Consider the following 13,201-nt stretch of genomic DNA (forward strand, 5'->3'; position numbering starts at 1 on the left):
GAAGTTGGCCCCGCAAGGGACCCTGAATTCAAGTTTTAGGGTTATATTTCTTGAAATTGTAATTGTTAGACACACATAAGAACTGTGTATTTGCAAAAGCAATAAAATGTTAACATTTATTGGAAAATAAAAGTCAAGATGAAACTTACCCTTTGAAAAGCCTATGAAGTTATTTTTTCATAAATATAAAGGTTTTTACAGCTAGACTTTAATATTCATACACATGAGAATCGGCTCTGTTGTTCCTTATTTCCATTTGTGAAGGACAGTTATGAGAAACACGAAGTTCAAAATAGTGAAAATGATCTACACTATGACCTTTATAATAAGATATAATTAAAGTTGTCATAAAATTTATTAACCAAAGCAGAAAACTTTGAGAGCTAGAGGAATACTAACAATAATTATACTGGGCTGAACACAGAGGCTTTCCAGGACAAACTGGAAAATATGATTACCTTTGCTACAAAGAACTTTGAATCCTTCCAATTTACCACTTTTTCCTAGGAAAACAGTGTCACCACATGAAGATGAGATGCTGCTGTCTACAGAACAGGTTCGGGATGGCAAATTGGTTTCAATTCAAGTACCACTTCCCCTTGACTGATGCTTGGAGCACTGCATTAATTGAAAGGCTGTGTTGAGACTCAGAAGGAAGGCAGGCCAAGATCAATTTTCAGGGGAAGGGGTAAAGCTACAGGTGTGGAGTATTTTCTGATTTTGATGGAGTCTGCTGTTTTACTAGTTTTAACACTTTATTCTGCTCCTGCTTTACTTGTCTATTGACAGAAGCAATAATAGCTATCTACACAATCTACATGATCAATCTTCAAAAAAACCCCTGATACCTCACAACTACTGTGCCCATTTTACCGATAAGAAAGTCAAGATATTGAGCATTTTAAAAACTTCCCAAGGTTACAAAACTGTTAACTGGCAGGGCTGGGATCCAGATCAGGAATTCCAGCGCCAGATACTGTACATTTAACGGGTTTGCTAGAATTCCTTTGCGTGGTGCTTAGGATACTTGGAACTCTTGGTTACTAATGTCCAAAATAAATTAAGAAATCCAACTTGGATATTATATGACTAGTTACAAAAAATGTATATACCAATTCACTCTAAAACTAACAAATTCCTATGATCACCCCAAAAAAATTTGAAAAGAAGTATTTAAGTATGGATAAGACTAGAGTCCGCATAAGAGGAGGCCTTAAAATCATCTAAAATTTTTTATCCATTTTGTTTAAAAGAATCACTCTGTTCCCTTTTGTACCCACAGCTACTAGTAGGACATATTCGGCATATTTGCGGTGCTTACTAAATCACAGTGAAATGAGTGAATGAATAGCTACAGATAAACCTGTGAGCTTCTTTCCTGTCCTTTATTCCAATTACTGTCCATAAAAGCCAAGAGGGGTAAGAGGAAGGGAAGAGTGAGCTGCTCAATAAGCCATAGGTATATTTAGCTGGAAACAGCCAAGTGGAATGCAATGGCTGGTGGCTGGAAGCACCTTGCCTCAAGACGGAGAGTCAGGGCACCACCACATTCTGCCTCTTACTAGTGGCCAGACTTCACATCTGATCTGATAATATGTAAAACCTCTCAGTTTCTCTTATTTTAAAAATGATGCCCCTTCAGAATTCTTTCTTCAGGGTATTTTGAGAACATTTTAGCAAACACTTTCCCCCAATGGTTGTGATATTCCTTACTTTGTATTGAGAATATCTGATGATATTTTTTAATTTTTCTGTTAAAACATATTTGAGAAAGATGTGTATCTGGCAGGAAAATCAAAAGAATGTTACTATTAAAGAGGATTTGTGGGGGCACCTGGGTGGCGCAGTCGTTAAGCATCTGCCTTCGGCTCAGGGCGTGATCCCGGTGTTGTGGGATCGAGCCCCACATCAGGCTCCTCCGCTATGAGCCTGCTTCTTCCTCTCCCGCTCCCCCTGCTTGTGTTCCCTCTCTCGCTGGCTCTCTATATCTGTCAAATAAATAAATAAAATCTTAAAAAAAAAAAAAAAGAAATGGTAACCTTTAAAAAAAAAAAAAGAGGATTTGTGTTTCAGTGACTGATGTTCATGGCTATGTATCAATGTTGGTAATTTAAAGGGGTTGATCTGAGTGGTTGATTATTATCCCCTTGTTGGTTAAGGCTATCTAAATTAGCAAACTTAATAAAATGAACCGATTTCCTCAATCCACAGATTAACAAGTGAGAATAACCTGATAACCCCAGGAAATCATTTCCAATTCATACAAGATCTCTACCAAAAAATCTCCCATGTGCTCAGATATCAAAATCAACATGTTTCTTACTTGGGGTCAAAGGAGAAAAATTACACATCTTATGCTCTTTTATGCGTTCTAACAAATATATATTACTTTGCAATTTAAAAATAAAATTTGGTTAAAGTTAATACAAATTTGGCTTTTTTAAAGATTAAAAAGTTGTGACACTAGATGCAAATTAATTGCTTAATAGATTACTTCATACAACACTCAGATTCTATAAAGGGCTCCAATTTATAGCAGAGTTAAACATGACTTTAATAGTTTAACAATTTAAACTCATACAGTTTGTACATGGTTTCAGTGAGTATTTTTTTCTCTTATCTATTTGCATAACTGAGATGCAGGAAATTCTCTTAGAAGTATAATGGCTGTGTTCAAAGTTTATATGTTTTAATTTTCAGAGGTATCAGCAAATTGCCCTCCAAAATTATTACTCCCATTTTACACACTGACCATTAAGGAATTTTTGCCTGCTTTTTTACCTACACAGATTATCAGTCTTTTACATTTACCGAACTGAAAGGTGAAAATGGTACTTGATTCTTCAAAGTTTTATTCCATTTATTTTATTCTTGGTGAGGGTCCACATTCTTTTAGATGTTTGCTATTCACTTATAATTTATTGCTGAAGACCAATTTCAAGGGAAGAAATACAAAATACCAAAGATATAATCAGGATTTTTTTCCAATTCCAGAAGAATGATTTTACGTGTGGGATTGTGTCACTGCTAACGGAATAGGGAACAACATCATAATTGACCCCATGAACTGTATTGTTAAAACCCAGCCTCTAAATACTGAAGTGACTATTATTGGCTAGCTGCAGTTAATTGTGATCTGAAGAGAAAATAACCTCAATGCAATATGAACATTCTTACCCAAAGTTACTAATTTTACTTCCCAAAATAACCCAACAACAAGTGACTGTCTTGTATCTCCTCCTCATTTTTCTCTAAATGTTCTAAAATGTGGATATGGATTCCTACTCTGCCTCCGTGGAGCAATATCACCACGGATTCCTCACTTAATCTGTGTGGGTTTGGTCTTCTAATTTGCAAAATGTAGGGATAATGATAGTTTCTGTCTCGGAGGAATGAAATAAAAGAAGGAGATAATGGTTGTAAAGAACTAGTTACATCAAATAGACTCAATAAATATTGGTATGACTAAAGTTTGAAAAGTCAATTGATATCTACAGAAGGATGATAATGAATCATTTATACCCAAGAACACATTTGTAATAAAAGTTAGAACATGATGAAACTGAAACAAACTGGCTTGAATTTAAATAAACATGGAGGCTAATGTTGCTCTTTTAAATCATGTTACTCACTCCAGCTCTTTCAGAGGATCTGATTAAAAGATTAGGGGGGGAAGAAGAAATTCTATGGAAAGAAAAGTATTCAATCATATAATAAAACATTACATGGCAAGATGGATTAATAAAATACAAAATAAAAAAAAGAAATAACTATAATTTTATTTGCAAAATACATTTAAACTAACTTGATTTGTTAAATTATTGTTCTGTTTTTACTGTGGTAAGAATATTTAACACGAAATCTAGCCTCTTCAATTTTTTTTAAGATTTTATTTATTTATTTATTCCAGAGAAAGACAGAGAAAGAGTGAGACAGAGCATGAGCAGAAGAGAGGTGCAGCAGGAAAGGGAGAAGAGAAGCACACTTCCGCCCCGCCCCCCGAGCAGGGAGCCCGATGCGAGGTTCTATCCCAGGACCCTTGGATCATGACCTGAGCCGAAGGCAGATGCCTAACCAACTGAGCCACCCAGGCTCCCCTCAATTTTTAAGTGGACAAGACATATTGTTAAGTATAGGTGTGGTGTTGTACAGGCCTCTAGACTCACTCATCTTGCATAAATGACACTACCTGTTGAATAGAAACTTCCCATTTCCGCTTCCCTCAGCCATTCTGTCTCTGCTTCTATGATTTTGACTTAGATATTTGATATAAGTGGAGTCAAGTAGTATTTGCCCTTCTGTAACTGCCTATCTCATTTAGTATAATGTCTTCCAGATCCAGCCACGTTGTCACTTACAGCAGAATTTCCTTCTTTTTCAAGGCTGTATAATATTCCATATTCCACTGTATGTATACACCATATTTTCTTTATCTGTACATCTGCAGATGGGCATTTACATTGTTTCCACATCTTGGTTATTCTGAATAATGCTGCAATGGACATGGGACTACAAATATCTCTCTGATATCCTCATTCAACTCTTTTGAATAAATACCCAGACATGTGATTGGTAGATCATATGGTAGTTCTTTTTCTTTTCTTTTTTTTTTTCTTTTTGAGAGAGAGCGAGCAGTAGGGGGGTACAGAGAAATAGGTAGAGAGAGACTCAAGCAGGCTCCATGCCCAGTGCAGAGCCCAGTGTGGGGCTCGGTCTCACAACCCTGAGATCATGACCTGAGCTGAAATCAAGAGTTGGATGCTTAACCAAATGAGCCACCAAGGTGTCCCAGTAGTTCTATTCTTAATTTTTTTAAGGAAATTCCACACTGTTTTCCATAAAGATTGTACCTTTTTAAATTTTTACCAATAATATACAAACGTTCCAATTTATCTACATCTTTGACACTTGCTATCTTTAGTTTGTTGTGGTTTTTTTTGATAATAGCCATCATAACAGGTGTGAGATAATATCCCACTGTGCTTTTGAATTGCATTTCCCTGCTGATTAGTGTTAATGAACATCTTTTTTATATACTTGATGGTCATTTGTGTGTCTTCTTTGGAGAAATGTCTATTCAAGTTCTTTGCCTATTTATTTATTCATTGCTATTTAATTATAGCAATACCTTATATATTTTGGATATTAACTCTTTACCAAATGCACTGTTTAAAATATTTTTTCCCATTCCATGGGTTGCCTTTTCACTCTGTTGATTATTTGCTTTGCAGTATAGAAGCTTTTCAGTTTGATGTAGTCCCACTTGTCTGCTTTGCTTTTGTTGCTTATGCTTTTAGCATTTTATCTAAGAAATCATTGCCAACACTAAGGTAAAGAAGCTCTTCTTCTATGTTTCCTTGCAGGAGTTTTACAGTTTCAAATCTTATACCGAAGTCTGTAATGCATTTTGACTTGATTTTTTTATATATGGTGTAACATAAGGGTTCAACTTAACAGATCCATGAAACAGAGTAGAAAAACAAATTTAAAAATCAACAAAGCTAAGAGTTAATTTTTTGAAGAGAGAAAGAAAAGTGACAAACTTCAGCTAGGCTAACTAAGAAAAAAGGGGAGAACACTCTAATAAGTAAATAAAAAATGAACGAGGAGACATCACAACTGGCACAAGAGAGATAACAAAGATAAGAGGCTGCTATTAATAATTGAATGTCAATAAATTGGATGCCCTAGAAGAAATGGGTAAATTCTAGAAATATCTGAATCAGGAAGAAATAGAAAATATGAACAAATTAATAACAAGTAAGGAGATTGAATCAGTAATCAAAACTCCCAATAAAGAAAAGCCCTGGACCAGATGTTTTTACTGCTGTTATCAAATTAAAAAAAAAATTAATGTTGAGACTTTTCAAACTCTTCTTAAAAATTAGAGGAATGAACACTCCAAAACTCATCTTATGAGGCTAGCATTACCCTATTACCAAAGCCAGGCAAAGATACTACAAGAAAGCTATAAGCCCTGATAAATACAGATACAAAATCCCTGAAAAGCATTAACAAACTGAATTCAAGAGCACATTAAAAGGAGCATGTGCCAAGAGTAAGTAGAATTTACTCCTGATGCAAGGACGGTTCAAGATACACAGATCCATTAATGTAATCTATCATATTAAAGACTGAAGAGTAAAAATCAGGTGGTCATCTCAATAAATGCAGAAAAAGCATTTGAGAAAATTCAATATCCTTTCATAATAAAAACTTTCAACATCTTAGGTATAAAAGGCATTTACTTCAACATAATAAAGGCCATATATATAAAAAGCCCACACCTAATATCACACTCGACAGTTACAACCTGAAAGCTTTTCCTCTAAAGATCAACAGCAATGCAAAGATACCCATTCTTGCTGCTTCTATTCAGTATAGAACTGTAAGTCATAGCCAAGGCAATTAGGCAAGAAAAAAGAAAAAAGGGCATCCAAATCACAGAGGAGGAAGTAAAATTATGTTTGTTGATGACATGTTCTTATATGTAGAAAAACCTAAATAATCCACAAAAAAGTGGAGAGAATAATAAACAAGTATAAAAAAATTTGCAGGATAAAAAAATCAACATAAAAAAAGAAAATCAGTTACATTTCTATATATTAACAATAAACTATGCAAAAAGGAAATTAAGAAAATAATCCCACATACGGTACCATCAGAAAACAAAACAAAACTTTGGAACAAACTTAACCCAAGGACCTGAAAGACTTGTATGCTGAAAACTACCAAAATTGATGAAAGACATTTAAAAGACACCAAAACTTTTTTTAAAAAATCAACATTTCACCAATAGTAATTGAGGCTGTTGTTTAAAAACAAATGCCTTTTATTTTATATAAATATGTTCATCATTTTCCTTAACAGCTAGTTTAATATTAGCATAATTGATGATTCTAGGAAAAAAAGTAAAATTAATTAATTTACATTAAAAGTAAAATAACGAAGAGTCTAAAGATATGGAAACAGAAAGGGAACTCATAAAGAAAACCTTTAAATAGACTCCAGTTATAAAGCGTATTTAAAATTATCCAATTTGAAAGCCAAAATGTCAAAATATAATTAGACTATAGTTTATTTGTGGAAACAGAATTAATTGACTCTAAGAATAGACTTCAAACAGGTTTTCTTTTTGTATATAATTATACATTTTCAGAAGATTAATGACAAATCTGAGGAGGCAGGTCATGCGGCTAGGTGTTTTCTTTGCAATGTAGACTACAACTGAATCATTTTAATAAAATGGCAGTTACAAGGGGAATGATGAGTTACCTAAAAAGTACTGTATATCCACTATTTTATAAGTTTACATATATCAGTGATATTTATTATAATAAGTATCACAACAGCCCCAAAAAGTCATCTGAGAGAAAGTTACTCAGGATAACACAGCAAGTGAGCGATAGGTGCAGCATCCAAACTCATCTCTCTCTGAGGTTAGGAGGCACGGGAACGTATGCATACACGTGGGCTTTAAAACCAGGCACAGGAGACATGAAATTTATACCATTAAAATTTCATTTTAAGTTTCATTTAATCCTAAATTACTACTGTTCTCTACCCTAATCCTTATTCTCAGTTCTGTTTCTAGACTTTTTTTTTTTTTTTTTGGTCAATCTCTAACCCCACACAAACTGAATGAAGCTTCAAATTTCCTCCTGAGAAAAGTGATAGTTAAAATATTTAACAATTTCCAGGGCCTCATCACTATCCAATCAGAACGTACTTCAGGTGTAAGAAACCAGACTCTGTGAACAGACACTTGATGGATGACTTCAGTACTGCTCCAGGGCATTTTGGTCCTGGCTTTTCCCATTTCCTCCATGCATATTTCCCCTTACAGCCACTCTGTTTACTTACAAGGCTGAACCTCATCTACCATACACGCACTGGGGACAGGGAATGCCAAGAAGGATTGGCAGCTTTAAAATAACACTTTAAAGGATAAAAAAAAAAAAAAAAAATAGTTTTCTTGATACGCATCTCCAATTTAGAAAATTAATAGAAGTAGGCAGTTAATTGAAAAACTAACATAAAAAGAGAAAATGATTTAACTAAAAATATCTTAGATTGGACTCAACTAAAAATATCTAAGTAGAACTATACTTGGTAAAGACAAATATGTTTATTTTCCATTTAGGTTTAAATGGCCAAAGTTAGCATATTAAGAAAAACAAAACATTTACCCACTTCAAAGTAAATACTGAAATTAGAGGGGAAGCTTCTGAAAGATAAGACATTTATGCAATACATTACATAATACAATACTTGGGGTAAATGTGTTGTGGTTTTTATACCCAGAAAATACAAATTGAAAAGTTTGTAGTCTGAACTGCATTCTATGAACTATGCCATGTGTTTTTCATGTGCTATTTATAGTTTTCTCTTAGTAACCCTATATTAAGGTTATTACTAGTCCCCATTTCACAGCTGAAGAAACTGAAATCCAGAGAGTCTAAATAACTTCTCTAGGGATTAAGTGGCATATACAGGGCATGCTTTTTCTTTATATTCTGCATTGCAGGGAGAAATATTCCTAGACAGGAACTACTGTTCATATTCCAAGGGAGTGGGAGCAAAAGAGCAATTACTACTGGAAGATATAACTGCAGATAGATCTAGTTTCTGAGGGTATCATCTGGCTAAAACAATGAGTCCCCAAAAGAATAAACACAGAAACAACTTCACCTACAAATAAACGTTATGGTAAACTATTTACTTAATAATTGAACCATTCTCTTTAGGATCCAAAGCTTTCCCTCTTCCTCATCCCAACATACTGTTGAAACTGATGGCACTAAAATCACTAGATTCCAAAGGCTGAAAAACTGAATGACTTGTCATTACAAAATGACATATTTATGGGCTGGAAAAAGGGTTGAACACAGTGGTATGCATGTGTTTCTGGGAACTGTGGTATCTCTGGGAAATCTCATGTTTTGCAGCATGTGGTCAACCAAACACACAGTGCTTCCAGAGCAAAACGGGCCACTTCCAAATATTATTCCATCTTCATCCCATTCCTCTCTTTGGATTTTTTTTTTTTTTTTAGGTGACAGATCTTCAGTAATTAAAAATATTATCAGCTTCTTGGGAAAAATCTTTGAGCCAGGACTTTCTTTGGGTTCATTCTTTCTGAGCCCAAAATCTCATGAATCCAGTCAATGGCTTTTAGAGAATGTTATACTTGAAATGCTCCTGGTGTGCTCTGGAAAGCAATGTCGTTTCCAGGCTGTATTGATAAAAGGCTGTGCGTTAAGAAGGAAGGCAGCCTACCATAACTGTTCCATGACTGGCGTACATGCAGCGTGTCCTTGCTTTAAAGCTTTCAAATGCTTTAGAGCCAAGTAAGACACTAAGCCTACTTCTCACTTGCATCTGTTGCATATCCAAACTACTGGCCTTCTTAGAGCAATCACCTACTGTAAACCGAAATATGAAGAGAGTGCTTTTTGGTCTCCATTTAACTGTCATTCTTTGAAATATTTTATGTTGCCTGCCATATTTCCTTCTACCCTGCTGAATGCCGGGTGACAGAGCCAGATGCTGGCTGAGTGAATGAGTGACCTTGGGTTCTGCCAGCCAAGGTCTGGAGTAATCAGTTATCACCTGAAAAGGGCCAGGATGTCAGGGTTAATATGATGAGCAGAGTGGAAATCTGAGAGCAAAGAATGGAGCTTCACCTACTGGACAGGGCTTATTCAAAAGGACCAGAGAATAACAGAGCCAAGAGGTTAATGATGGGGAGAACAAATAAAAGTAAAAGAAGTTGAGGAATAGCTTAGATTGGCTCTGTGCAATTTCACCAGAAAAATGACTGGACTTAGCAACTCCTCTTTTGGGATTCTCAGGGGATTTCAACTCAAGTGAAGGGTCCGGTTTTGGTTGAACACCCTCTTGCTTGGCATGTGTTCCAGAACTTTCCTGTCTCTCCCTGGAAGGAAAGTGAGGTATGTGTAGAACTTTCAGAGTTATCATGGTTGCCTTCAAGGCATTTCTTTCCAGTATTGAGACTGGTTTTGGTGCAGATGGGGCCCAATATGTTCTCCACTAAGGATTTTGGTTTCTGTCATGGGCTACTGGAGATAGACTAAGTGGTGTGGAAATGAGCATTCCAACAGAGATGTTAAAGAACAGAAAAGAAGATGCAAGAGCTAGTAGAGGGTACCAGCAATTTGGTCTGGTTTATATGAAACACTCATTTTTTTCCACTGATGGAGCAGGTCATATAATATAGAAGTAAGCAAGTCTGAAGAGCCTGGACCTTGTATGAATTGAAAGCTTTTAAGTTTCTCTAAAGCATCCTGATGCTTTCAAATCTATGACAGTGTAAAAGCCAAAATCTAATGTCAAACATAGAGAACTTCCAAATCATACATCCACTCTACTCTCCCTTTATATACACTTGATTTAGAGATGAGGGTTCAATAAATGATAGACATGACTAAGCCACACCTCGGCCCATTTACTCAGAAGTTGACAATAATGGACATCACTACTGGGGTTGTGATTACAGCATACAGGTGGTGGCTACATAATCATTAAGATTATCACCAATTTTAAGAATTGGGGGTAGGCTGGTTTCTATTAATGGAACTGGAAATATTGGAGGGAGGGAACAAAAAAGGCTCATGGAAGCCATTTGATAGCTGAGGGTACAATCTGAAAGCCAGATGATGGATTTCAGCTTTTTAAGGAGACTCTCATCTTTTGAAGTACTGAATGTGCTGAAAATCAGAGCAAGATATTAAATGCACAACAGAATTGCAGAGAGGATTGAATGGACAGTTTCTATAAGTCATTTGTCAAATTCAAGATCCTTGACAGAAAAAGGAGAAAACGAAGAAATCTAAGATGGGAATATCTGTTATATGAGCATGAAAATCTTGAATCCCCAAATTCTCTGAATCTTACGCCTTAGAAGGAGTAGCCTCACTTCATCCCCTGATCAACATGTTCCTGACTGGAAATGCTGCAATGGCTTCAGATGAAGCGGACACGTCTGATGACAATATTTGTTTTCTTCTAGATCTACCCCAGCTCTCCTCATTGCCTCCAGGCTAATAATGTCATGTCTTTGCATAGCTGAAGTGGTAAAATAAAGTCCCTTCTCCAGGAAAAAATAGCTTGCATGCCAAAAAAATCTGAGTACTTGACTAAGGTATACAGGCAGGAACCAGGGGAATACACATACGAGTGGATCTGACAGAGCTGGACTGGATCATGAAGTAGAACATCAGCTCGGGCAAGGAAGTGTCTATCTTGAGTCCACTCACTCACAAACTGACATTCAGGGTCTGACAACATCTGCAGCAAGTCCTAACCATCTGCTGTATGACTCCTTGACGCTGTATACAATGCTGACCTACCAGAAATGAGTAGAGATGCTAGACTCCCTCACTACAGATGTGAGAAAGGGGGTCAGAAGACAGATGTGGCAAAGGAAGGCTGAGATATGGTGTGAATTTGAAGAAGATACTCTCTCTGATTTGATCTTTACACATCTGAAAAAAAGACATAACAATACCCTAGATTAGACTACACATTGCGGGACAGTAGAACTGTTTTAATTCACTCTTACATTTCTTGCTCCTTACAGGATATAACAAACATTTCTTGATTGAGCAAATAAAGGAACAGGCTTTACTGTGGGGATTCAAGTGGCACAATATACAAATATACATCAAATATCTGACACATACAAGGTGCTCACTACATCAAAGATCTCCCTTCTCCACATGCTTTCTTCTAAATCGGCTTCGTATCTCTCCATTCCACTCTCTGTCACATGTTCTGCCCTGTTTAGGACAGTTATTATCTTCTGCCATGTCTATTTAGAAGGACCTTTTATCTGTTACTCCCTATCTGTTCCTCTACCATTATCCACAGCGCTGGCTGTTACAATTTGTTTCCCAGTCTAAGAGCTAACCACGCTAGCGCTTGCCTTCCATTTACTTGAGGACAAAACCAAAATTCTTTCCCCTAGAAAACAATGTCCCTTACTAGTATGGGAGAAACTGTATGGGCTAAGAGTTAGCAAATGCTTAGGGAATGGCTGCTAATCAGTGAGTATTTGTTAAATTTAATCTCTTAAACGCATTCCTTGTCTGTAGAAGTTGTATACAAATACCTAATGTAGAGATACTGCTGTAGCGAAGACTAAAAGGGATAAAACATGGGAAGCACTTGGGACAGGATGGGTGCCAGATCAGCTTTAAGTATACATGTATTGAGTCTCTCTAGCTGTATCTCCTGACATCCGCCCTTCAACTCAAAGTGGGAATCACCCAAGTATTTCATTTTGAGAAACTGAGTTAATGATGAGACCATCCAAAGCAATTCCAAGTCTGTATCTATAAAATAATTGCTTCTAAGTATTGCCCCTACTGCCTTTCTTTTAGACTGTCCCAAATCCCTTCTTCTCCCAGAAAATTCTTCCATTTTATCTGAGTTCACTCCCCAGACGCTCTGTGTGAAAGCACTATTCTCCCTTCCCGATTCTATAAAATGTGCTGCTTAACTTCATTAGAATACTGATGCCTGCGTAAAGCAACTACCTCTGCCATTGCCACCTGTCTCTAGACTCTGAGCTACTGGGGGTAGATACACTGAGTCGTTCCTGGATCCCTCCCAAACCTAAGCAGATTCTGGCCACCACGCTCATGCCCGATAAACACATGGGTGTGACTGAGTGAATGAATGAAAAAGTCTGCATTTCATCAATTTAAAAAATACTTAATGACAAAGATCTATTCGGGTAAAACCTCTGTGTAAAACATCAAGTATTCTCTATAAAATAATTGAGAGAAATTAATACTACGAAATAGGAGAGCATCATATTTGAAGATAACGGTAAATAAACTGTTAGCTTAGGTTCTTTAGACACTAATGAAAGGTTCCCCAAAAACCTCGGGAAAAATTCAGCATTCTATAAAAGTGAAGGAAAGCATAAATGGCAAAAATGAAGAAAACTACAGTAGATGGGAAGCTTTAAAATAGTTTATTTTAAAATATTTATGTTTGTCACTTTCTAACACAAGAGCTACTGTCTCTTGCTGTATCGGTGCCTCTTGTTTGTATGTTCGCATTTTGGTTAACAGGTCCCCTGTGAAAGGAGATAAGGGGAGAAACGGGAGTTGAAGACTGGGAGTTGTTGTCTGTACTGAGTCCCAGTCCAGAAGGAATAAGGTGGAAAAAT

Source organism: Ursus maritimus, unplaced genomic scaffold (assembly GCF_017311325.1).
Source record: "Ursus maritimus isolate PB19 unplaced genomic scaffold, ASM1731132v1 scaffold_5, whole genome shotgun sequence".
Classification (NCBI taxonomy): Eukaryota; Metazoa; Chordata; class Mammalia; order Carnivora; family Ursidae; genus Ursus; species Ursus maritimus.